This window comes from Ranitomeya imitator, chromosome 1 (genome assembly GCF_032444005.1).
Source record: "Ranitomeya imitator isolate aRanImi1 chromosome 1, aRanImi1.pri, whole genome shotgun sequence".
NCBI classification, from domain to species: Eukaryota; Metazoa; Chordata; class Amphibia; order Anura; family Dendrobatidae; genus Ranitomeya; species Ranitomeya imitator.
The window spans coordinates 829628269-829649793 of NC_091282.1; the positions used below are offsets into that span (position 1 = coordinate 829628269).

Consider the following 21525-nt stretch of genomic DNA (forward strand, 5'->3'; position numbering starts at 1 on the left):
CACTGGTGCTAACGATCTGTCAATGGTCACTCTAAGCTGAATGTGCCTGCCCTCGTCAGATCGCAAATGCAAAGCAGCTTGAGGCTGGGCAAGTACCAGCATGGGAGACTGGCTGGGAATCCCTGGTACCGTTGACGTGCTTTTTGTTTTTATCAAAGCTTACCCTTACGATTTTTTTCCGCTTGAAAAGACCCGCACTGGTGCTAACTATCTGTCAACGGTCACTCTAAGCTGAATGTGCCTGCCCTCGTCAGATCGCAAATGCAAAGCAGCTTGAGGCTGGGCAAGTACAGCATGGGAGACTGGCTGGGAATCCCTGGTACCGTTGACGTGCTTTTTGTTTTTATCAAAGCTTACCCTTACGATTTTTTTCCGCTTGAAAAGACCCGCACTGGTGCTAACTATCTGTCAACGGTCACTCTAAGCTGAATGTGCCTGCCCTCGTCAGATCGCTAATGCAAAGCAGCTTGAGGCTGGGCAAGTACCAGCATGGGAGACTGGCTGGGAATCCCTGGTACCGTTAACGTGCTTTTTGTTTTTATCAAAGCTTACCCTTACGATTTTTTGCCGCTTGAAAAGACCCAAATTTGTGCTACAGACCTATCTGTCAATTACTTCTTTATTCTGAATGGGCCTGCCCTCGTCAGATCGCAAATGCTGAGCTACTTGAGGCTGGGCAAGTACCAGCATGGGAGACTGGCTGGGAATTCCTGGTACCGTTGACATGCTTTTTAGTTTTCATCAAAGCTTTGTATTACGATTCTCTTCCTCTTGAAAAAACTTGCGGAGTTGCTAACAATCCATCAATGGCCGCACTAAGCTCAATGTTCCTGCCTTCGTCAGATCACAAATGCAAAGTAGCTTGAGGCTGGGCAAGTATCAGCTTGGTAGACTGGCAGGGAATCCCTGGCACGGTTCCCACATTGTTTTGTTTTTATCAAAGCTTACACTTACGATTTTTTCCGCTTGAAAAGACCCGCACAGGTGCTAACTGTCTGTCAATGGCCACTCTAAGCTGAATGTGCCTGCCCTCGTCAGATCGCAAATGCAAAGCAGCTTGAGGCTGGGCAAGTACCAGCATGGGAGACTGGCTGGGAATCCCTGGTGCCATTGACGTTTCTTTTTTTTTCATCAAAGCTTACCCTTACGATTCTATTCCTCTTGAAAAGGCCCGCAGAGTTGCTCACTATCTGTCAATGGCCACTCTAAGCTGAATGTGCCTGCTCTCGTCAGATCGCAAATGCTAAGCATCTTGAGGCTGGGCAAGTACCGGCATGGGAGACTGTCTGGGAATCCCTGGTACCGTTGACGTGCTTTTTGTTTTTATCAAAGCTTACCCTTACGATTTTTTTCCGCTTGAAAAGACCCGCACTGGTGCTAATTATCTGTCAACGGTCACTCTAAGCTGAATGTGCCTGCCCTCTTCAGATCGCAAATGCAAAGCAGCTTGAGGCTGGGCAAGTACCAGCATGGGAGACTGGCTGGGAATCCCTGGTACCGTTGACGTGCTTTTTGTTTTTATCAAAGCTTACCCTTACGATTTTTTTCCGCTTGAAAAGACCCGCACTGGTGCTAACTATCTGTCAACGGTCACTCTAAGCTGAATGTTCCTGCCCTCGTCAGATCGCAAATGCAAAGCAGCTTGAGGCTGGGCAAGTACCAGCATGGGAGACTGGCTGGGAATCCCTGGTACCGTTGACGTGCTTTTTGTTTTTATCAAAGCTTACCCTTACGATTTTTTTCCGCTTGAAAAGACCCGCACTGGTGCTAACTATCTGTCAACGGTCACTCTAAGCTGAATGTGCCTGCCCTCGTCAGATCGCAAATGCAAAGCAGCTTGAGGCTGGGCAAGTACCAGCATGGGAGACTGGCTGGGAATCCCTGGTACCGTTGACATGCTTTTTAGTTTTCATCAAAGCTTTGTATTACGATTCTCTTCCTCTTGAAAAAACTTGCGGAGTTGCTAACAATCCATCAATGGCCGCACTAAGCTCAATGTTCCTGCCTTCGTCAGATCACAAATGCAAAGTAGCTTGAGGCTGGGCAAGTATCAGCTTGGTAGACTGGCAGGGAATCCCTGGCACGGTTCCCACATTGTTTTGTTTTTATCAAAGCTTACACTTACGATTTTTTCCGCTTGAAAAGACCCGCACAGGTGCTAACTGTCTGTCAATGGCCACTCTAAGCTGAATGTGCCTCCCCTCGTCAGATCGCAAATGCAAAGCAGCTTGAGGCTGGGCAAGTACCAGCATGGGAGACTGGCTGGGAATCCCTGGTGCCATTGACGTTTCTTTTTTTTTCATCAAAGCTTACCCTTACGATTCTATTCCTCTTGAAAAGGCCCGCAGAGTTGCTCACTATCTGTCAATGGCCACTCTAAGCTGAATGTGCCTGCTCTCGTCAGATCGCAAATGCTAAGCAGCTTGAGGCTGGGCAAGTACCAGCATGGGAGACTGGCTGGGAATCCCTGGTACCGCTAACGTGCTTTTTGTTTTTATCAAAGCTTACCCTTACGATTTTTTTCCGCTTGAAAAGACCCGCACTGGTGCTAACTATCTGTCAACGGTCACTCTAAGCTGAATGTGCCTGCCCTCTTCAGATCGCAAATGCAAAGCAGCTTGAGGCTGGGCAAGTACCAGCATGGGAGACTGGCTGGGAATCCCTGGTACCGTTGACGTGCTTTTTGTTTTTATCAAAGCTTACCCTTACGATTTTTTTCCGCTTGAAAAGACCCGCACTGGTGCTAACTATCTGTCAACGGTCACTCTAAGCTGAATGTGCCTTCCCTCGTCAGATCGCAAATGCAAAGCAGCTTGAGGCTGGGCAAGTACCAGCATGGGAGACTGGCTGGGAATCCCTGGAACCGTTAACGTGCTTTTTGTTTTTATCAAAGCTTACCCTTACGATTTTTTTCCGCTTGAAAAGACCCGCACTGGTGCTAACTATCTGTCAACGGTCACTCTAAGCTGAATGTGCCTGCCCTCGTCAGATCGCAAATGCAAAGCAGCTTGAGGCTGGGCAAGTACCAGCATGGGAGACTGGCTGGGAATCCCTGGTACCGTTAACGTGCTTTTTGTTTTTATCAAAGCTTACCCTTACGATTTTTTGCCGCTTGAAAAGACCCAAATTTGTGCTACAGACCTATCTGTCAATTACTTCTTTATGATGAATGGGCCTGCCCTCGTCAGATCGCAAATGCTGAGCTACTTGAGGCTGGGCAAGTACCAGCATGGGAGACTGGCTGGGAATTCCTGGTACCGTTGACATGCTTTTTAGTTTTCATCAAAGCTTTGTATTACGATTCTCTTCCTCTTGAAAAAACTTGCGGAGTTGCTAACAATCCATCAATGGCCGCACTAAGCTCAATGTTCCTGCCTTCGTCAGATCACAAATGCAAAGTAGCTGGAGGCTGGGCAAGTATCAGCTTGGTAGACTGTCAGGGAATCCCTGGCACGGTTCCCACATTGTTTTGTTTTTATCAAAGCTTACACTTACGATTTTTTCCGCTTGAAAAGACCCGCACAGGTGCTAACTGTCTGTTAATGGCCACTCTAAGCTGAATGTGCCTGCCCTCGTCAGATCGCAAATGCAAAGCAGCTTGAGGCTGGGCAAGTACCAGCATGGGAGACTGGCTGGGAATCCCTGGTGCCATTGACGTTTCTTTTTTTTTCATCAAAGCTTACCCTTACGATTCTATTCCTCTTGAAAAGGCCCGCAGAGTTGCTCACTATCTGTCAATGGCCACTCTAAGCTGAATGTGCCTGCTCTCGTCAGATCGCAAATGCTAAGCAGCTTGAGGCTGGGCAAGTACCAGCATGGGAGACTGGCTGGGAATCCCTGGTACCGTTGACGTGCTTTTTGTTTTTATCAAAGCTTACCCTTACGATTTTTTTCCGCTTGAAAAGACCCGCACTGGTGCTAACTATCTGTCAACGGTCACTCTAAGCTGAATGTGCCTGCCCTCTTCAGATCGCAAATGCAAAGCAGCTTGAGGCTGGGCAAGTACCAGCATGGGAAACTGGCTGGGAATCCCTGGTACCGTTGACGTGCTTTTTGTTTTTATCAAAGCTTACCCTTACGATTTTTTTCCGCTTGAAAAGACCCGCACTGGTGCTAACTATCTGTCAACGGTCACTCTAAGCTGAATGTGCCTGCCCTCGTCAGATCGCAATTGCAAAGCAGCTTGAGGCTGGGCAAGTACCAGCATGGGAGACTGGCTGGGAATCCCTGGTACCGTTGACGTGCTTTTTGTTTTTATCAAAGCTTACCCTTACGATTTTTTTCCGCTTGAAAAGACCCGCACTGGTGCTAACGATCTGTCAACGGTCACTCTAAGCTGAAGACCCAAATTTGTGCTACAGACCTATCTGTCAATTACTTCTTTATGCTGAATGGGCCTGCCCTCGTCAGATCGCAAATGCTGAGCTACTTGAGGCTGGGCAAGTACCAGCATGGGAGACTGGCTGGGAATTCCTGGTACCGTTGACATGCTTTTTAGTTTTCATCAAAGCTTTGTATTACGATTCTCTTCCTCTTGAAAAAACTTGCGGAGTTGCTAACAATCCATCAATGGCCGCACTAAGCTCAATGTTCCTGCCTTCGTCAGATCACAAATGCAAAGTAGCTTGAGGCTGGGCAAGTATCAGCTTGGTAGACTGGCAGGGAATACCTGGCACGGTTCCCACATTGTTTTGTTTTTATCAAAGCTTACACTTACGATTTTTTCCGCTTGAAAAGACCCGCACAGGTGCTAACTGTCTGTCAATGGCCACTCTAAGCTGAATGTGCCTGCCCTCGTCAGATCGCAAATGCAAAGCAGCTTGAGGCTGGGCAAGTACCAGCATGGGAGACTGGCTGGGAATCCCTGGTGCCATTGACGTTTCTTTTTTTTTCATCAAAGCTTACCCTTACGATTCTATTCCTCTTGAAAAGGCCCGCAGAGTTGCTCACTATCTGTCAATGGCCACTCTAAGCTGAATGTGCCTGCTCTCGTCAGATCGCAAATGCTAAGCAGCTTGAGGCTGGGCAAGTACCAGCATGGGAGACTGGCTGGGAATCCCTGGTACCGTTGACGTGCTTTTTGTTTTTATCAAAGCTTACCCTTACGATTTTTTTCCGCTTGAAAAGACCCGCACTGGTGCTAACTATCTGTCAACGGTCACTCTAAGCTGAATGTGCCTGCCCTCTTCAGATCGCAAATGCTTAGCAGCTTGAGGCTGGGCAAGTACCAGCATGGGAGACTGGCTGGGAATCCCTGGTACCGTTGACGTGCTTTTTGTTTTTATTAAAGCTTACCCTTACGATTTTTTTCCGCTTGAAAAGACCCGCAGTGGTGCTAACTATCTGTCAACGGTCACTCTAAGCTGAATGTGCCTGCCCTCGTCAGATCGCAAATGCAAAGCAGCTTGAGGCTGGGCAAGTACCAGCATGGGAGACTGGCTGGGAATCCCTGGTACCGTTGACGTGCTTTTTGTTTTTATCAAAGCTTACCCTTACGATTTTTTTCCGCTTGAAAAGACCCGCACTGGTGCTAACTATCTGTCAACGGTCACTCTAAGCTGAATGTGCCTGCCCTCGTCAGATCGCAAATGCAAAGCAGCTTGAGGCTGGGCAAGTACCAGCATGGGAGACTGGCTGGGAATCCCTGGTACCGTTGACGTGCTTTTTGTTTTTATCAAAGCTTACCCTTACGATTTTTTTCCGCTTGAAAAGACCCGCACTGGTGCTAACTATCTGTCAACGGTCACTCTAAGCTGAATGTGCCTGCCATCGTCAGATCGCAAATGCAAAGCAGCTTGAGGCTGGGCAAGTACCAGCATGGGAGACTGGCTGGGAATCCCTGGTACCGTTAACGTGCTTTTTGTTTTTATCAAAGCTTACCCTTACGATTTTTTGCCGCTTGAAAAGACCCAAATTTGTGCTACAGACCTATCTGTCAATTACTTCTTTATGCTGAATGGGCCTGCCCTCGTCAGATCGCAAATGCTGAGCTACTTGAGGCTGGGCAAGTACCAGCATGGGAGACTGGCTGGGAATTCCTGGTACCGTTGACATGCTTTTTAGTTTTCATCAAAGCTTTGTATTACGATTCTCTTCCTCTTGAAAAAACTTGCGGAGTTGCTAACAATCCATCAATGGCCGCACTAAGCTCAATGTTCCTGCCTTCGTCAGATCACAAATGCAAAGTAGCTTGAGGCTGGGCAAGTATCAGCTTGGTAGACTGGCAGGGAATCCCTGGCACGGTTCCCACATTGTTTTGTTTTTATCAAAGCTTACACTTACGATTTTTTCCGCTTGAAAAGACCCGCACAGGTGCTAACTGTCTGTTAATGGCCACTCTAAGCTGAATGTGCCTGCCCTCGTCAGATCGCAAATGCAAAGCAGCTTGAGGCTGGGCAAGTACCAGCATGGGAGACTGGCTGGGAATCCCTGGTGCCATTGACGTTTCTTTTTTTTTCATCAAAGCTTACCCTTACGATTCTATTCCTCTTGAAAAGGCCCGCAGAGTTGCTCACTATCTGTCAATGGCCACTCTAAGCTGAATGTGCCTGCTCTCGTCAGATTGCAAATGCTAAGCAGCTTGAGGCTGGGCAAGTACCAGCATGGGAGACTGGCTGGGAATCCCTGGTACCGTTGACGTGCTTTTTGTTTTTATCAAAGCTTACCCTTACGATTTTTTTCCGCTTGAAAAGACCCGCACTGGTGCTAACTATCTGTCAACGGTCACTCTAAGCTGAATGTGCCTGCCCTCTTCAGATCGCAAATGCAAAGCAGCTTGAGGCTGGGCAAGTACCAGCATGGGAGACTGGCTGGGAATCCCTGGTACCGTTGACGTGCTTTTTGTTTTTATCAAAGCTTACCCTTACGATTTTTTTCCGCTTGAAAAGACCCGCACTGGTGCTAACTATCTGTCAACGGTCACTCTAAGCTGAATGTGCCTGCCCTCTTCAGATCGCAAATGCTTAGCAGCTTGAGGCTGGGCAAGTACCAGCATGGGAGACTGGCTGGGAATCCCTGGTACCGCTGACGTGCTTTTTGTTTTTATCAAAGCTTACCCTTACGATTTTTTTCCGCTTGAAAAGACCCGCACTGGTGCTAACGATCTGTCAACGGTCACTCTAAGCTGAATGTGCCTGCCCTCGTCAGATCGCAAATGCAAAGCAGCTTGAGGCTGGGCAAGTACCAGCATGGGAGACTGGCTGGGAATCCCTGGTACCGTTGACGTGCTTTTTGTTTTAATCAAAGCTTACCCTTACGATTTTTTTCCGCTTGAAAAGACCCGCACTGGTGCTAACTATCTGTCAACGGTCACTCTAAGCTGAATGTGCCTGCCCTCGTCAGATCGCAAATGCAAAGCAGCTTGAGGCTGGGCAAGTACCAGCATGGGAGACTGGCTGGGAATCCCTGGTACCGTTGACGTGCTTTTTGTTTTTATCAAAGCTTACCCTTACGATTTTTTTCCGCTTGAAAAGACCCGCACTGGTGCTAACTATCTGTCAACGGTCACTCTAAGCTGAATGTGCCTGCCCTCGTCAGATCGCAAATGCAAAGCAGCTTGAGGCTGGGCAAGTACCAGCATGGGAGACTGGCTGGGAATCCCTGGTACCGTTAACGTGCTTTTTGTTTTTATCAAAGCTTACCCTTACGATTTTTTGCCGCTTGAAAAGACCCAAATTTGTGCTACAGACCTATCTGTCAATTACTTCTTTATTCTGAATGGGCCTGCCCTCGTCAAATCGCAAATGCTGAGCTACTTGAGGCTGGGCAAGTACCAGCATGGGAGACTGGCTGGGAATTCCTGGTACCGTTGACATGCTTTTTAGTTTTCATCAAAGCTTTGTATTACGATTCTCTTCCTCTTGAAAAAACTTGCGGAGTTGCTAACAATCCATCAATGGCCGCACTAAGCTCAATGTTCCTGCCTTCGTCAGATCACAAATGCAAAGTGGCTTGAGGCTGGGCAAGTATCAGCTTGGTAGACTGGCAGGGAATCCCTGGCACGGTTCCCACATTGTTTTGTTTTTATCAAAGCTTACACTTACGATTTTTTCCGCTTGAAAAGACCCGCACAGGTGCTAACTGTCTGTCAATGGCCACTCTAAGCTGAATGTGCCTGCCCTCGTCAGATCGCAAATTTAAAGCAGCTTGAGGCTGGGCAAGTACCAGCATGGGAGACTGGCTGGGAATCCCTGGTGCCATTGACGTTTCTTTTTTTTTCATCAAAGCTTACCCTTACGATTCTATTCCTCTTGAAAAGGCCCGCAGAGTTGCTCACTATCTGTCAATGGCCACTCTAAGCTGAATGTGCCTGCTCTCGTCAGATCGCAAATGCTAAGCAGCTTGAGGCTGGGCAAGTACCAGCATGGGAGACTGGCTGGGAATCCCTGGTACCGTTGACGTGCTTTTTGTTTTTATCAAAGCTTACCCTTACGATTTTTTTCCGCTTGAAAAGACCCGCACTGGTGCTAACTATCTGTCAACGGTCACTCTAAGCTGAATGTGCCTGCCCTCGTCAGATCGCAAATGCAAAGCAGCTTGAGGCTGGGCAAGTACCAGCATGGGAGACTGGCTGGGAATCCCTGGTACCGTTGACGTGCTTTTTGTTTTTATCAAAGCTTACCCTTACGATTTTTTTCCGCTTGAAAAGACCCGCACTGGTGCTAACTATCTGTCAACGGTCACTCTAAGCTGAATGTGCCTGCCCTCGTCAGATCGCAAATGCAAAGCAGCTTGAGGCTGGGCAAGTACCAGCATGGGAGACTGGCTGGGAATTCCTGGTACCGTTGACATGCTTTTTAGTTTTCATCAAAGCTTTGTATTACGATTCTCTTCCTCTTGAAAAAACTTGCGGAGTTGCTAACAATCCATCAATGGCCGCACTAAGCTCAATGTTCCTGCCTTCGTCAGATCACAAATGCAAAGTAGCTTGAGGCTGGGCAAGTATCAGCTTGGTAGACTGGCAGGGAATCCCTGGCACGGTTCCCACATTGTTTTGTTTTTATCAAAGCTTACACTTACGATTTTTTCCGCTTGAAAAGACCCGCACAGGTGCTAACTGTCTGTCAATGGCCACTCTAAGCTGAATGTGCCTGCCCTCGTCAGATCGCAAATGCAAAGCAGCTTGAGGCTGGGCAAGTACCAGCATGGGAGACTGGCTGGGAATCCCTGGTGCCATTGACGTTTCTTTTTTTTTCATCAAAGCTTACCCTTACGATTCTATTCCTCTTGAAAAGGCCCGCAGAGTTGCTCACTATCTGTCAATGGCCACTCTAAGCTGAATGTGCCTGCTCTCGTCAGATCGCAAATGCTAAGCAGCTTGAGGCTGGGCAAGTACCAGCATGGGACACTGGCTGGGAATCCCTGGTACCGCTGACGTGCTTTTTGTTTTTATCAAAGCTTACCCTTACGATTTTTTTCCGCTTGAAAAGACCCGCACTGGTGCTAACTATCTGTCAACGGTCACTCTAAGCTGAATGTGCCTGCCCTCGTCAGATCGCAAATGCAAAGCAGCTTGAGGCTGGGCAAGTACCAGCATGGGAGACTGGCTGGGAATCCCTGGTACCGTTGACGTGCTTTTTGTTTTTATCAAAGCTTACCCTTACGATTTTTTTCCGCTTGAAAAGACCCGCACTGGTGCTAACTATCTGTCAACGGTCACTCTAAGCTGAATGTGCCTGCCCTCGTCAGATCGCAATTGCAAAGCAGCTTGAGGCTGGGCAAGTACCAGCATGGGAGACTGGCTGGGAATCCCTGGTACCGTTGACGTGCTTTTTGTTTTTATCAAAGCTTACCCTTACGATTTTTTTCCGCTTGAAAAGACCCGCACTGGTGCTAACGATCTGTCAACGGTCACTCTAAGCTGAAGACCCAAATTTGTGCTACAGACCTATCTGTCAATTACTTCTTTATGCTGAATGGGCCTGTCCTCGTCAGATCGCAAATGCTGAGCTACTTGAGGCTGGGCAAGTACCAGCATGGGAGACTGGCTGGGAATTCCTGGTACCGTTGACATGCTTTTTAGTTTTCATCAAAGCTTTGTATTACGATTCTCTTCCTCTTGAAAAAACTTGCGGAGTTGCTAACAATCCATCAATGGCCGCACTAAGCTCAATGTTCCTGCCTTCGTCAGATCACAAATGCAAAGTAGCTTGAGGCTGGGCAAGTATCAGCTTGGTAGACTGGCAGGGAATCCCTGGCACGGTTCCCACATTGTTTTGTTTTTATCAAAGCTTACACTTACGATTTTTTCCGCTTGAAAAGACCCGCACAGGTGCTAACTGTCTGTCAATGGCCACTCTAAGCTGAATGTGCCTGCCCTCGTCAGATCGCAAATGCAAAGCAGCTTGAGGCTGGGCAAGTACCAGCATGGGAGACTGGCTGGGAATCCCTGGTGCCATTGACGTTTCTTTTTTTTTCATCAAAGCTTACCCTTACGATTCTATTCCTCTTGAAAAGGCCCACAGAGTTGCTCACTATCTGTCAATGGCCACTCTAAGCTGAATGTGCCTGCTCTCGTCAGATCGCAAATGCTAAGCAGCTTGAGGCTGGGCAAGTACCAGCATGGGAGACTGGCTGGGAATCCCTGGTACCGTTGACGTGCTTTTTGTTTTTATCAAAGCTTACCCTTACGATTTTTTTCCGCTTGAAAAGACCCGCACTGGTGTTAACTATCTGTCAACGGTCACTCTAAGCTGAATGTGCCTGCCCTCTTCAGATCGCAAATGCTTAGCAGCTTGAGGCTGGGCAAGTACCAGCATGGGAGACTGGCTGGGAATCCCTGGTACCGCTGACGTGCTTTTTGTTTTTATCAAAGCTTACACTTACGATTTTTTTCCGCTTGAAAAGACCCGCACTGGTGCTAACGATCTGTCAACGGTCACTCTAAGCTGAATGTGCCTGCCCTCGTCAGATCGCAAATGCAAAGCAGCTTGAGGCTGGGCAAGTACCAGCATGGGAGACTGGCTGGGAATCCCTGGTACCGTTGACGTGCTTTTTGTTTTTATCAAAGCTTACCCTTACGATTTTTTTCCGCTTGAAAAGACCCGCACTGGTGCTAACTATCTGTCAACGGTCACTCTAAGCTGAATGTGCCTGCCCTCGTCAGATCGCAAATGCAAAGCAGCTTGAGGCTGGGCAAGTACCAGCATGGGAGACTGGCTGGGAATCCCTGGTACCGTTGACGTGCTTTTTGTTTTTATCAAAGCTTACCCTTACGATTTTTTTCCGCTTGAAAAGACCCGCACTGGTGCGAACTATCTGTCAACGGTCACTCTAAGCTGAATGTGCCTGCCCTCGTCAGATCGCAAATGCAAAGCAGCTTGAGGCTGGGCAAGTACCAGCATGGGAGACTGGCTGGGAATCCCTGGTACCGTTAACGTGCTTTTTGTTTTTATCAAAGCTTACCCTTACGATTTTTTGCCGCTTGAAAAGACCCAAATTTGTGCTACAGACCTATCTATCAATTACTTCTTTATTCTGAATGGGCCTGCCCTCGTCAGATCGCAAATGCTGAGCTACTTGAGGCTGGGCAAGTACCAGCATGGGAGACTGGCTGGGAATTCCTGGTACCGTTGACATGCTTTTTAGTTTTCATCAAAGCTTTGTATTACGATTCTCTTCCTCTTGAAAAAACTTGCGGAGTTGCTAACAATCCATCAATGGCCGCACTAAGCTCAATGTTCCTGCCTTCGTCAGATCACAAATGCAAAGTAGCTTGAGGCTGGGCAAGTATCAGCTTGGTAGACTGGCAGGGAATCCCTGGCACGGTTCCCACATTGTTTTGTTTTTATCAAAGCTTACACTTACGATTTTTTCCGCTTGAAAAGACCCGCACAGGTGCTAACTGTCTGTCAATGGCCACTCTAAGCTGAATGTGCCTGCCCTCGTCAGATCGCAAATGCAAAGCAGCTTGAGGCTGGGCAAGTACCAGCATGGGAGACTGGCTGGGAATCCCTGGTGCCATTGACGTTTCTTTTTTTTTCATCAAAGCTTACCCTTACGATTCTATTCCTCTTGAAAAGGCCCGCAGAGTTGCTCACAATCTGTCAATGGCCACTCTAAGCTGAATGTGCCTGCTCTCGTCAGATCGCAAATGCTAAGCAGCTTGAGGCTGGGCAAGTACCAGCATGGGAGACTGGCTGGGAATCCCTGGTACCGTTGACGTGCTTTTTGTTTTTATCAAAGCTTACCCTTACGATTTTTTTCCGCTTGAAAAGACCCGCACTGGTGCTAACTATCTGTCAACGGTCACTCTAAGCTGAATGTGCCTGCCCTCGTCAGATCGCAAATGCAAAGCAGCTTGAGGCTGGGCAAATACCAGCATGGGAGACTGGCTGGGAATCCCTGGTACCGTTGACATGCTTTTTAGTTTTCATCAAAGCTTTGTATTACGATTCTCTTCCTCTTGAAAAAACTTGCGGAGTTGCTAACAATCCATCAATGGCCGCACTGAGCTCAATGTTCCTGCCTTCGTCAGATCACAAATGCAAAGTAGCTTGAGGCTGGGCAAGTATCAGCTTGGTAGACTGGCAGGGAATCCCTGGCACGGTTCCCACATTGTTTTGTTTTTATCAAAGCTTACACTTACGATTTTTTCCGCTTGAAAAGACCCGCACAGGTGCTAACTGTCTGTCAATGGCCACTCTAAGCTGAATGTGCCTGCCCTCGTCAGATCGCAAATGCAAAGCAGCTTGAGGCTGGGCAAGTACCAGCATGGGAGACTGGCTGGGAATCCCTGGTGCCATTGACGTTTCTTTTTTTTTCATCAAAGCTTACCCTTACGATTCTATTCCTCTTGAAAAGGCCCGCAGAGTTGCTCACTATCTGTCAATGGCCACTCTAAGCTGAATGTGCCAGCTCTCGTCAGATCGCAAATGCTAAGCAGCTTGAGGCTGGGCAAGTACCAGCATGGGACACTGGCTGGGAATCCCTGGTACCGCTGACGTGCTTTTTGTTTTTATCAAAGCTTACCCTTACGATTTTTTTCCGCTTGAAAAGACCCGCACTGGTGCTAACGATCTGTCAATGGTCACTCTAAGCTGAATGTGCCTGCCCTCGTCAGATCGCAAATGCAAAGCAGCTTGAGGCTGGGCAAGTACCAGCATGGGAGACTGGCTGGGAATCCCTGGTACCGTTGACGTGCTTTTTGTTTTTATCAAAGCTTACCCTTACGATTTTTTTCCGCTTGAAAAGACCCGCACTGGTGCTAACTATCTGTCAACGGTCACTCTAAGCTGAATGTGCCTGCCCTCGTCAGATCGCAAATGCAAAGCAGCTTGAGGCTGGGCAAGTACAGCATGGGAGACTGGCTGGGAATCCCTGGTACCGTTGACGTGCTTTTTGTTTTTATCAAAGCTTACCCTTACGATTTTTTTCCGCTTGAAAAGACCCGCACTGGTGCTAACTATCTGTCAACGGTCACTCTAAGCTGAATGTGCCTGCCCTCGTCAGATCGCTAATGCAAAGCAGCTTGAGGCTGGGCAAGTACCAGCATGGGAGACTGGCTGGGAATCCCTGGTACCGTTAACGTGCTTTTTGTTTTTATCAAAGCTTACCCTTACGATTTTTTGCCGCTTGAAAAGACCCAAATTTGTGCTACAGACCTATCTGTCAATTACTTCTTTATTCTGAATGGGCCTGCCCTCGTCAGATCGCAAATGCTGAGCTACTTGAGGCTGGGCAAGTACCAGCATGGGAGACTGGCTGGGAATTCCTGGTACCGTTGACATGCTTTTTAGTTTTCATCAAAGCTTTGTATTACGATTCTCTTCCTCTTGAAAAAACTTGCGGAGTTGCTAACAATCCATCAATGGCCGCACTAAGCTCAATGTTCCTGCCTTCGTCAGATCACAAATGCAAAGTAGCTTGAGGCTGGGCAAGTATCAGCTTGGTAGACTGGCAGGGAATCCCTGGCACGGTTCCCACATTGTTTTGTTTTTATCAAAGCTTACACTTACGATTTTTTCCGCTTGAAAAGACCCGCACAGGTGCTAACTGTCTGTCAATGGCCACTCTAAGCTGAATGTGCCTGCCCTCGTCAGATCGCAAATGCAAAGCAGCTTGAGGCTGGGCAAGTACCAGCATGGGAGACTGGCTGGGAATCCCTGGTGCCATTGACGTTTCTTTTTTTTTCATCAAAGCTTACCCTTACGATTCTATTCCTCTTGAAAAGGCCCGCAGAGTTGCTCACTATCTGTCAATGGCCACTCTAAGCTGAATGTGCCTGCTCTCGTCAGATCGCAAATGCTAAGCAGCTTGAGGCTGGGCAAGTACCGGCATGGGAGACTGTCTGGGAATCCCTGGTACCGTTGACGTGCTTTTTGTTTTTATCAAAGCTTACCCTTACGATTTTTTTCCGCTTGAAAAGACCCGCACTGGTGCTAATTATCTGTCAACGGTCACTCTAAGCTGAATGTGCCTGCCCTCTTCAGATCGCAAATGCAAAGCAGCTTGAGGCTGGGCAAGTACCAGCATGGGAGACTGGCTGGGAATCCCTGGTACCGTTGACGTGCTTTTTGTTTTTATCAAAGCTTACCCTTACGATTTTTTTCCGCTTGAAAAGACCCGCACTGGTGCTAACTATCTGTCAACGGTCACTCTAAGCTGAATGTTCCTGCCCTCGTCAGATCGCAAATGCAAAGCAGCTTGAGGCTGGGCAAGTACCAGCATGGGAGACTGGCTGGGAATCCCTGGTACCGTTGACGTGCTTTTTGTTTTTATCAAAGCTTACCCTTACGATTTTTTTCCGCTTGAAAAGACCCGCACTGGTGCTAACTATCTGTCAACGGTCACTCTAAGCTGAATGTGCCTGCCCTCGTCAGATCGCAAATGCAAAGCAGCTTGAGGCTGGGCAAGTACCAGCATGGGAGACTGGCTGGGAATCCCTGGTACCGTTGACATGCTTTTTAGTTTTCATCAAAGCTTTGTATTACGATTCTCTTCCTCTTGAAAAAACTTGCGGAGTTGCTAACAATCCATCAATGGCCGCACTAAGCTCAATGTTCCTGCCTTCGTCAGATCACAAATGCAAAGTAGCTTGAGGCTGGGCAAGTATCAGCTTGGTAGACTGGCAGGGAATCCCTGGCACGGTTCCCACATTGTTTTGTTTTTATCAAAGCTTACACTTACGATTTTTTCCGCTTGAAAAGACCCGCACAGGTGCTAACTGTCTGTCAATGGCCACTCTAAGCTGAATGTGCCTCCCCTCGTCAGATCGCAAATGCAAAGCAGCTTGAGGCTGGGCAAGTACCAGCATGGGAGACTGGCTGGGAATCCCTGGTGCCATTGACGTTTCTTTTTTTTTCATCAAAGCTTACCCTTACGATTCTATTCCTCTTGAAAAGGCCCGCAGAGTTGCTCACTATCTGTCAATGGCCACTCTAAGCTGAATGTGCCTGCTCTCGTCAGATCGCAAATGCTAAGCAGCTTGAGGCTGGGCAAGTACCAGCATGGGAGACTGGCTGGGAATCCCTGGTACCGCTAACGTGCTTTTTGTTTTTATCAAAGCTTACCCTTACGATTTTTTTCCGCTTGAAAAGACCCGCACTGGTGCTAACGATCTGTCAATGGTCACTCTAAGCTGAATGTGCCTGCCCTCGTCAGATCGCAAATGCAAAGCAGCTTGAGGCTGGGCAAGTACCAGCATGGGAGACTGGCTGGGAATCCCTGGTACCGTTGACGTGCTTCTTGTTTTTATCAAAGCTTACCCTTACGATTTTTTTCCGCTTGAAAAGACCCGCACTGGTGCTAACTATCTGTCAACGGTCACTCTAAGCTGAATGTGCCTGCCCTCGTCAGATCGCAATTGCAAAGCAGCTTGAGGCTGGGCAAGTACCAGCATGGGAGACTGGCTGGGAATCCCTGGTACCGTTGACGTGCTTTTTGTTTTTATCAAAGCTTACCCTTACGATTTTTTTCCGCTTGAAAAGACCCGCACTGGTGCTAACTATCTGTCAACGGTCACTCTAAGCTGAATGTGCCTGCCCTCGTCAGATCGCAAATGCAAAGCAGCTTGAGGCTGGGCAAGTACCAGCATGGGAGACTGGCTGGGAATCCCTGGTACCGTTGACGTGCTTTTTGTTTTTATCAAAGCTTACCCTTACGATTTTTTTCCGCTTGAAAAGACCCGCACTGGTGCTAACTATCTGTCAACGGTCACTCTAAGCTGAATGTGCCTGCCCTCGTCAGATCGCAAATGCAAAGCAGCTTGAGGCTGGGCAAGTACCAGCATGGGAGACTGGCTGGGAATCCCTGGTACCGTTGACATGCTTTTTAGTTTTCATCAAAGCTTTGTATTACGATTCTCTTCCTCTTGAAAAAACTTGCGGAGTTGCTAACAATCCATCAATGGCCGCACTAAGCTCAATGTTCCTGCCTTCGTCAGATCACAAATGCAAAGTAGCTTGAGGCTGGGCAAGTATCAGCTTGGTAGACTGGCAGGGAATCCCTGGCACGGTTCCCACATTGTTTTGTTTTTATCAAAGCTTACACTTACGATTTTTTCCGCTTGAAAAGACCCGCACAGGTGCTAACTGTCTGTCAATGGCCACTCTAAGCTGAATGTGCCTGCCCTCGTCAGATCGCAAATGCAAAGCAGCTTGAGGCTGGGCAAGTACCAGCATGGGAGACTGGCTGGGAATCCCTGGTGCCATTGACGTTTCTTTTTTTTTCATCAAAGCTTACCCTTACGATTCTATTCCTCTTGAAAAGGCCCGCAGAGTTGCTCACTATCTGTCAATGGCCACTCTAAGCTGAATGTGCCTGCTCTCGTCAGATCGCAAATGCTAAGCAGCTTGAGGCTGGGCAAGTACCGGCATGGGAGACTGTCTGGGAATCCCTGGTACCGTTGACGTGCTTTTTGTTTTTATCAAAGCTTACCCTTACGATTTTTTTCCGCTTGAAAAGACCCGCACTGGTGCTAATTATCTGTCAACGGTCACTCTAAGCTGAATGTGCCTGCCCTCTTCAGATCGCAAATGCAAAGCAGCTTGAGGCTGGGCAAGTACCAGCATGGGAGACTGGCTGGGAATCCCTGGTACCGTTGACGTGCTTTTTGTTTTTATCAAAGCTTACCCTTACGATTTTTTTCCGCTTGAAAAGACCCGCACTGGTGCTAACTATCTGTCAACGGTCACTCTAAGCTGAATGTTCCTGCCCTCGTCAGATCGCAAATGCAAAGCAGCTTGAGGCTGGGCAAGTACCAGCATGGGAGACTGGCTGGGAATCCCTGGTACCGTTGACGTGCTTTTTGTTTTTATCAAAGCTTACCCTTACGATTTTTTTCCGCTTGAAAAGACCCGCACTGGTGCTAACTATCTGTCAACGGTCACTCTAAGCTGAATGTGCCTGCCCTCGTCAGATCGCAAATGCAAAGCAGCTTGAGGCTGGGCAAGTACCAGCATGGGAGACTGGCTGGGAATCCCTGGTACCGTTGACATGCTTTTTAGTTTTCATCAAAGCTTTGTATTACGATTCTCTTCCTCTTGAAAAAACTTGCGGAGTTGCTAACAATCCATCAATGGCCGCACTAAGCTCAATGTTCCTGCCTTCGTCAGATCACAAATGCAAAGTAGCTTGAGGCTGGGCAAGTATCAGCTTGGTAGACTGGCAGGGAATCCCTGGCACGGTTCCCACATTGTTTTGTTTTTATCAAAGCTTACACTTACGATTTTTTCCGCTTGAAAAGACCCGCACAGGTGCTAACTGTCTGTCAATGGCCACTCTAAGCTGAATGTGCCTCCCCTCGTCAGATCGCAAATGCAAAGCAGCTTGAGGCTGGGCAAGTACCAGCATGGGAGACTGGCTGGGAATCCCTGGTGCCATTGACGTTTCTTTTTTTTTCATCAAAGCTTACCCTTACGATTCTATTCCTCTTGAAAAGGCCCGCAGAGTTGCTCACTATCTGTCAATGGCCACTCTAAGCTGAATGTGCCTGCTCTCGTCAGATCGCAAATGCTAAGCAGCTTGAGGCTGGGCAAGTACCAGCATGGGAGACTGGCTGGGAATCCCTGGTACCGCTAACGTGCTTTTTGTTTTTATCAAAGCTTACCCTTACGATTTTTTTCCGCTTGAAAAGACCCGCACTGGTGCTAACGATCTGTCAATGGTCACTCTAAGCTGAATGTGCCTGCCCTCGTCAGATCGCAAATGCAAAGCAGCTTGAGGCTGGGCAAGTACCAGCATGGGAGACTGGCTGGGAATCCCTGGTACCGTTGACGTGCTTCTTGTTTTTATCAAAGCTTACCCTTACGATTTTTTTCCGCTTGAAAAGACCCGCACTGGTGCTAACTATCTGTCAACGGTCACTCTAAGCTGAATGTGCCTGCCCTCGTCAGATCGCAATTGCAAAGCAGCTTGAGGCTGGGCAAGTACCAGCATGGGAGACTGGCTGGGAATCCCTGGTACCGTTGACGTGCTTTTTGTTTTTATCAAAGCTTACCCTTACGATTTTTTTCCGCTTGAAAAGACCCGCACTGGTGCTAACTATCTGTCAACGGTCACTCTAAGCTGAATGTGCCTGCCCTCGTCAGATCGCAAATGCAAAGCAGCTTGAGGCTGGGCAAGTACCAGCATGGGAGACTGGCTGGGAATCCCTGGTACCGTTGACGTGCTTTTTGTTTTTATCAAAGCTTACCCTTACGATTTTTTTCCGCTTGAAAAGACCCGCACTGGTGCTAACTATCTGTCAACGGTCACTCTAAGCTGAATGTGCCTGCCCTCGTCAGATCGCAAATGCAAAGCAGCTTGAGGCTGGGCAAGTACCAGCATGGGAGACTGGCTGGGAATCCCTGGTACCGTTGACATGCTTTTTAGTTTTCATCAAAGCTTTGTATTACGATTCTCTTCCTCTTGAAAAAACTTGCGGAGTTGCTAACAATCCATCAATGGCCGCACTAAGCTCAATGTTCCTGCCTTCGTCAGATCACAAATGCAAAGTAGCTTGAGGCTGGGCAAGTATCAGCTTGGTAGACTGGCAGGGAATCCCTGGCACGGTTCCCACATTGTTTTGTTTTTATCAAAGCTTACACTTACGATTTTTTCCGCTTGAAAAGACCCGCACAGGTGCTAACTGTCTGTCAATGGCCACTCTAAGCTGAATGTGCCTGCCCTCGTCAGATCGCAAATGCAAAGCAGCTTGAGGCTGGGCAAGTACCAGCATGGGAGACTGGCTGGGAATCCCTGGTGCCATTGACGTTTCTTTTTTTTTCATCAAAGCTTACCCTTACGATTCTATTCCTCTTGAAAAGGCCCGCAGAGTTGCTCACTATCTGTCAATGGCCACTCTAAGCTGAATGTGCCTGCTCTCGTCAGATCGCAAATGCTAAGCAGCTTGAGGCTGGGCAAGTACCAGCATGGGAGACTGGCTGGGAATCCCTGGTACCGCTGACGTGCTTTTTGTTTTTATCAAAGCTTACCCTTACGATTTTTTTCCGCTTGAAAAGACCCGCACTGGTGCTAACTATCTGTCAACGGTCACTCTAAGCTGAATGTGCCTGCCCTCGTCAGATCGCAAATGCAAAGCAGCTTGAGGCTGGGCAAGTACCAGCATGGGAGACTGGCTGGGAATCCCTGGTACCGTTGACGTGCTTTTTGTTTTTATCAAAGCTTACCCTTACGATTTTTTTCCGCTTGAAAAGACCCGCACTGGTGCTAACTATCTGTCAACGGTCACTCTAAGCTGAATGTGCCTGCCCTCGTCAGATCGCAATTGCAAAGCAGCTTGAGGCTGGGCAAGTACCAGCATGGGAGACTGGCTGGGAATCCCTGGTACCGTTGACGTGCTTTTTGTTTTTATCAAAGCTTACCCTTACGATTTTTTTCCGCTTGAAAAGACCCGCACTGGTGCTAACGATCTGTCAACGGTCACTCTAAGCTGAAGACCCAAATTTGTGCTACAGACCTATCTGTCAATTACTTCTTTATGCTGAATGGGCCTGTCCTCGTCAGATCGCAAATGCTGAGCTACTTGAGGCTGGGCAAGTACCAGCATGGGAGACTGGCTGGGAATTCCTGGTACCGTTGACATGCTTTTTAGTTTTCATCAAAGCTTTGTATTACGATTCTCTTCCTCTTGAAAAAACTTGCGGAGTTGCTAACAATCCATCAATGGCCGCACTAAGCTCAATGTTCCTGCCTTCGTCAGATCACAAATGCAAAGTAGCTTGAGGCTGGGCAAGTATCAGCTTGGTAGACTGGCAGGGAATCCCTGGCACGGTTCCCACATTGTTTTGTTTTTATCAAAGCTTACACTTACGATTTTTTCCGCTTGAAAAGACCCGCACAGGTGCTAACTGTCTGTCAATGGCCACTCTAAGCTGAATGTGCCTGCCCTCGTCAGATCGCAAATGCAAAGCAGCTTGAGGCTGGGCAAGTACCAGCATGGGAGACTGGCTGGGAATCACTGGTGCCATTGACGTTTCTTTTTTTTTCATCAAAGCTTACCCTTACGATTCTATTCCTCTTGAAAAGGCCCGCAGAGTTGCTCACTATCTGTCAATGGCCACTCTAAGCTGAATGTGCCTGCTCTCGTCAGATCGCAAATGCTAAGCAGCTTGAGGCTGGGCAAGTACCAGCATGGGAGACTGGCTGGGAATCCCTGGTACCGTTGACGTGCTTTTTGTTTTTATCAAAGCTTACCCTTACGATTTTTTTCCGCTTGAAAAGACCCGCACTGGTGCTAACTATCTGTCAACGGTCACTCTAAGCTGAATGTGCCTGCCCTCTTCAGATCGCAAATGCTTAGCAGCTTGAGGCTGGGCAAGTACCAGCATGGGAGACTGGCTGGGAATCCCTGGTACCGCTGACGTGCTTTTTGTTTTTATCAAAGCTTACACTTACGATTTTTTTCCGCTTGAAAAGACCCGCACTGGTGCTAACGATCTGTCAACGGTCACTCTAAGCTGAATGTGCCTGCCCTCGTCAGATCGCAAATGCAAAGCAGCTTGAGGCTGGGCAAGTACCAGCATGGGAGACTGGCTGGGAATCCCTGGTACCGTTGACGTGCTTTTTGTTTTTATCAAAGCTTACCCTTACGATTTTTTTCCGCTTGAAAAGACCCGCACTGGTGCTAACTATCTGTCAACGGTCACTCTAAGCTGAATGTGCCTGCCCTCGTCAGATCGCAAATGCAAAGCAGCTTGAGGCTGGGCAAGTACCAGCATGGGAGACTGGCTGGGAATCCCTGGTACCGTTGACGTGCTTTTTGTTTTTATCAAAGCTTACCCTTACGATTTTTTTCCGCTTGAAAAGACCCGCACTGGTGCTAACTATCGGTCAACGGTCACTCTAAGCTGAATGTGCCTGCCCTCGTCAGATCGCAAATGCAAAGCAGCTTGAGGCTGGGCAAGTACCAGCATGGGAGACTGGCTGGGAATCCCTGGTACCGTTAACGTGCTTTTTGTTTTTATCAAAGCTTACCCTTACGATTTTTTGCCGCTTGAAAAGACCCAAATTTGTGCTACAGACCTATCTGTCAATTACTTCTTTATGCTGAATGGGCCTGCCCTCGTCAGATCGCAAATGCTGAGC

The 21525-nt window shown here is 48.1% G+C and overlaps 56 pseudogenes; all 56 read left to right on the forward strand.

Moving 5' to 3' along the window:
* The first annotated feature begins 18 nt into the window (after positions 1-18).
* On the forward strand, positions 19-137 carry LOC138659352 (5S ribosomal RNA; annotated as a pseudogene).
* An 860-nt stretch (positions 138-997) lies between these two features.
* LOC138658953 (5S ribosomal RNA) lies at positions 998-1116 on the forward strand (annotated as a pseudogene).
* Positions 1117-1192: 76 nt separating this feature from the next.
* Positions 1193-1311, forward strand: LOC138659917 (5S ribosomal RNA; annotated as a pseudogene).
* Positions 1312-1387: 76 nt separating this feature from the next.
* LOC138659457 (5S ribosomal RNA) lies at positions 1388-1506 on the forward strand (annotated as a pseudogene).
* Positions 1507-1582: 76 nt separating this feature from the next.
* On the forward strand, positions 1583-1701 carry LOC138658707 (5S ribosomal RNA; annotated as a pseudogene).
* Positions 1702-1777: 76 nt separating this feature from the next.
* LOC138659861 (5S ribosomal RNA) lies at positions 1778-1896 on the forward strand (annotated as a pseudogene).
* Positions 1897-2558: 662 nt separating this feature from the next.
* LOC138659458 (5S ribosomal RNA) lies at positions 2559-2677 on the forward strand (annotated as a pseudogene).
* Positions 2678-3733: 1056 nt separating this feature from the next.
* LOC138659143 (5S ribosomal RNA) lies at positions 3734-3852 on the forward strand (annotated as a pseudogene).
* Positions 3853-4123: 271 nt separating this feature from the next.
* Positions 4124-4242, forward strand: LOC138659600 (5S ribosomal RNA; annotated as a pseudogene).
* A 518-nt stretch (positions 4243-4760) lies between these two features.
* On the forward strand, positions 4761-4879 carry LOC138658955 (5S ribosomal RNA; annotated as a pseudogene).
* A 76-nt stretch (positions 4880-4955) lies between these two features.
* On the forward strand, positions 4956-5074 carry LOC138659154 (5S ribosomal RNA; annotated as a pseudogene).
* A 271-nt stretch (positions 5075-5345) lies between these two features.
* LOC138658593 (5S ribosomal RNA) lies at positions 5346-5464 on the forward strand (annotated as a pseudogene).
* Positions 5465-5540: 76 nt separating this feature from the next.
* LOC138658594 (5S ribosomal RNA) lies at positions 5541-5659 on the forward strand (annotated as a pseudogene).
* An 861-nt stretch (positions 5660-6520) lies between these two features.
* Positions 6521-6639, forward strand: LOC138658754 (5S ribosomal RNA; annotated as a pseudogene).
* Positions 6640-6715: 76 nt separating this feature from the next.
* On the forward strand, positions 6716-6834 carry LOC138659459 (5S ribosomal RNA; annotated as a pseudogene).
* Positions 6835-7105: 271 nt separating this feature from the next.
* Positions 7106-7224, forward strand: LOC138658595 (5S ribosomal RNA; annotated as a pseudogene).
* A 76-nt stretch (positions 7225-7300) lies between these two features.
* On the forward strand, positions 7301-7419 carry LOC138658596 (5S ribosomal RNA; annotated as a pseudogene).
* Positions 7420-8280: 861 nt separating this feature from the next.
* LOC138659165 (5S ribosomal RNA) lies at positions 8281-8399 on the forward strand (annotated as a pseudogene).
* Positions 8400-8475: 76 nt separating this feature from the next.
* On the forward strand, positions 8476-8594 carry LOC138658597 (5S ribosomal RNA; annotated as a pseudogene).
* Positions 8595-8670: 76 nt separating this feature from the next.
* LOC138659713 (5S ribosomal RNA) lies at positions 8671-8789 on the forward strand (annotated as a pseudogene).
* A 272-nt stretch (positions 8790-9061) lies between these two features.
* On the forward strand, positions 9062-9180 carry LOC138658956 (5S ribosomal RNA; annotated as a pseudogene).
* A 271-nt stretch (positions 9181-9451) lies between these two features.
* On the forward strand, positions 9452-9570 carry LOC138658598 (5S ribosomal RNA; annotated as a pseudogene).
* A 76-nt stretch (positions 9571-9646) lies between these two features.
* On the forward strand, positions 9647-9765 carry LOC138659601 (5S ribosomal RNA; annotated as a pseudogene).
* A 518-nt stretch (positions 9766-10283) lies between these two features.
* On the forward strand, positions 10284-10402 carry LOC138658958 (5S ribosomal RNA; annotated as a pseudogene).
* A 76-nt stretch (positions 10403-10478) lies between these two features.
* Positions 10479-10597, forward strand: LOC138659177 (5S ribosomal RNA; annotated as a pseudogene).
* A 271-nt stretch (positions 10598-10868) lies between these two features.
* On the forward strand, positions 10869-10987 carry LOC138658599 (5S ribosomal RNA; annotated as a pseudogene).
* A 76-nt stretch (positions 10988-11063) lies between these two features.
* LOC138658600 (5S ribosomal RNA) lies at positions 11064-11182 on the forward strand (annotated as a pseudogene).
* Positions 11183-11848: 666 nt separating this feature from the next.
* Positions 11849-11967, forward strand: LOC138658959 (5S ribosomal RNA; annotated as a pseudogene).
* A 76-nt stretch (positions 11968-12043) lies between these two features.
* LOC138659189 (5S ribosomal RNA) lies at positions 12044-12162 on the forward strand (annotated as a pseudogene).
* Positions 12163-12629: 467 nt separating this feature from the next.
* LOC138658960 (5S ribosomal RNA) lies at positions 12630-12748 on the forward strand (annotated as a pseudogene).
* A 271-nt stretch (positions 12749-13019) lies between these two features.
* On the forward strand, positions 13020-13138 carry LOC138659353 (5S ribosomal RNA; annotated as a pseudogene).
* Positions 13139-13998: 860 nt separating this feature from the next.
* On the forward strand, positions 13999-14117 carry LOC138658961 (5S ribosomal RNA; annotated as a pseudogene).
* Positions 14118-14193: 76 nt separating this feature from the next.
* On the forward strand, positions 14194-14312 carry LOC138659401 (5S ribosomal RNA; annotated as a pseudogene).
* Positions 14313-14388: 76 nt separating this feature from the next.
* Positions 14389-14507, forward strand: LOC138659460 (5S ribosomal RNA; annotated as a pseudogene).
* Positions 14508-14583: 76 nt separating this feature from the next.
* Positions 14584-14702, forward strand: LOC138658708 (5S ribosomal RNA; annotated as a pseudogene).
* Positions 14703-14778: 76 nt separating this feature from the next.
* Positions 14779-14897, forward strand: LOC138659863 (5S ribosomal RNA; annotated as a pseudogene).
* A 662-nt stretch (positions 14898-15559) lies between these two features.
* LOC138659354 (5S ribosomal RNA) lies at positions 15560-15678 on the forward strand (annotated as a pseudogene).
* A 76-nt stretch (positions 15679-15754) lies between these two features.
* Positions 15755-15873, forward strand: LOC138659602 (5S ribosomal RNA; annotated as a pseudogene).
* A 76-nt stretch (positions 15874-15949) lies between these two features.
* Positions 15950-16068, forward strand: LOC138658603 (5S ribosomal RNA; annotated as a pseudogene).
* Positions 16069-16144: 76 nt separating this feature from the next.
* Positions 16145-16263, forward strand: LOC138659864 (5S ribosomal RNA; annotated as a pseudogene).
* Positions 16264-16535: 272 nt separating this feature from the next.
* LOC138658962 (5S ribosomal RNA) lies at positions 16536-16654 on the forward strand (annotated as a pseudogene).
* A 76-nt stretch (positions 16655-16730) lies between these two features.
* On the forward strand, positions 16731-16849 carry LOC138659518 (5S ribosomal RNA; annotated as a pseudogene).
* A 76-nt stretch (positions 16850-16925) lies between these two features.
* Positions 16926-17044, forward strand: LOC138659461 (5S ribosomal RNA; annotated as a pseudogene).
* Positions 17045-17120: 76 nt separating this feature from the next.
* On the forward strand, positions 17121-17239 carry LOC138658709 (5S ribosomal RNA; annotated as a pseudogene).
* Positions 17240-17315: 76 nt separating this feature from the next.
* LOC138659866 (5S ribosomal RNA) lies at positions 17316-17434 on the forward strand (annotated as a pseudogene).
* Positions 17435-18096: 662 nt separating this feature from the next.
* LOC138659355 (5S ribosomal RNA) lies at positions 18097-18215 on the forward strand (annotated as a pseudogene).
* Positions 18216-18291: 76 nt separating this feature from the next.
* Positions 18292-18410, forward strand: LOC138659603 (5S ribosomal RNA; annotated as a pseudogene).
* A 76-nt stretch (positions 18411-18486) lies between these two features.
* On the forward strand, positions 18487-18605 carry LOC138658604 (5S ribosomal RNA; annotated as a pseudogene).
* Positions 18606-18681: 76 nt separating this feature from the next.
* On the forward strand, positions 18682-18800 carry LOC138659867 (5S ribosomal RNA; annotated as a pseudogene).
* A 272-nt stretch (positions 18801-19072) lies between these two features.
* LOC138658963 (5S ribosomal RNA) lies at positions 19073-19191 on the forward strand (annotated as a pseudogene).
* Positions 19192-19267: 76 nt separating this feature from the next.
* LOC138659146 (5S ribosomal RNA) lies at positions 19268-19386 on the forward strand (annotated as a pseudogene).
* A 76-nt stretch (positions 19387-19462) lies between these two features.
* LOC138658605 (5S ribosomal RNA) lies at positions 19463-19581 on the forward strand (annotated as a pseudogene).
* A 76-nt stretch (positions 19582-19657) lies between these two features.
* LOC138659604 (5S ribosomal RNA) lies at positions 19658-19776 on the forward strand (annotated as a pseudogene).
* Positions 19777-20489: 713 nt separating this feature from the next.
* On the forward strand, positions 20490-20608 carry LOC138659201 (5S ribosomal RNA; annotated as a pseudogene).
* A 271-nt stretch (positions 20609-20879) lies between these two features.
* Positions 20880-20998, forward strand: LOC138658606 (5S ribosomal RNA; annotated as a pseudogene).
* Positions 20999-21074: 76 nt separating this feature from the next.
* On the forward strand, positions 21075-21193 carry LOC138658607 (5S ribosomal RNA; annotated as a pseudogene).
* Positions 21194-21525: the final 332 nt, after the last annotated feature.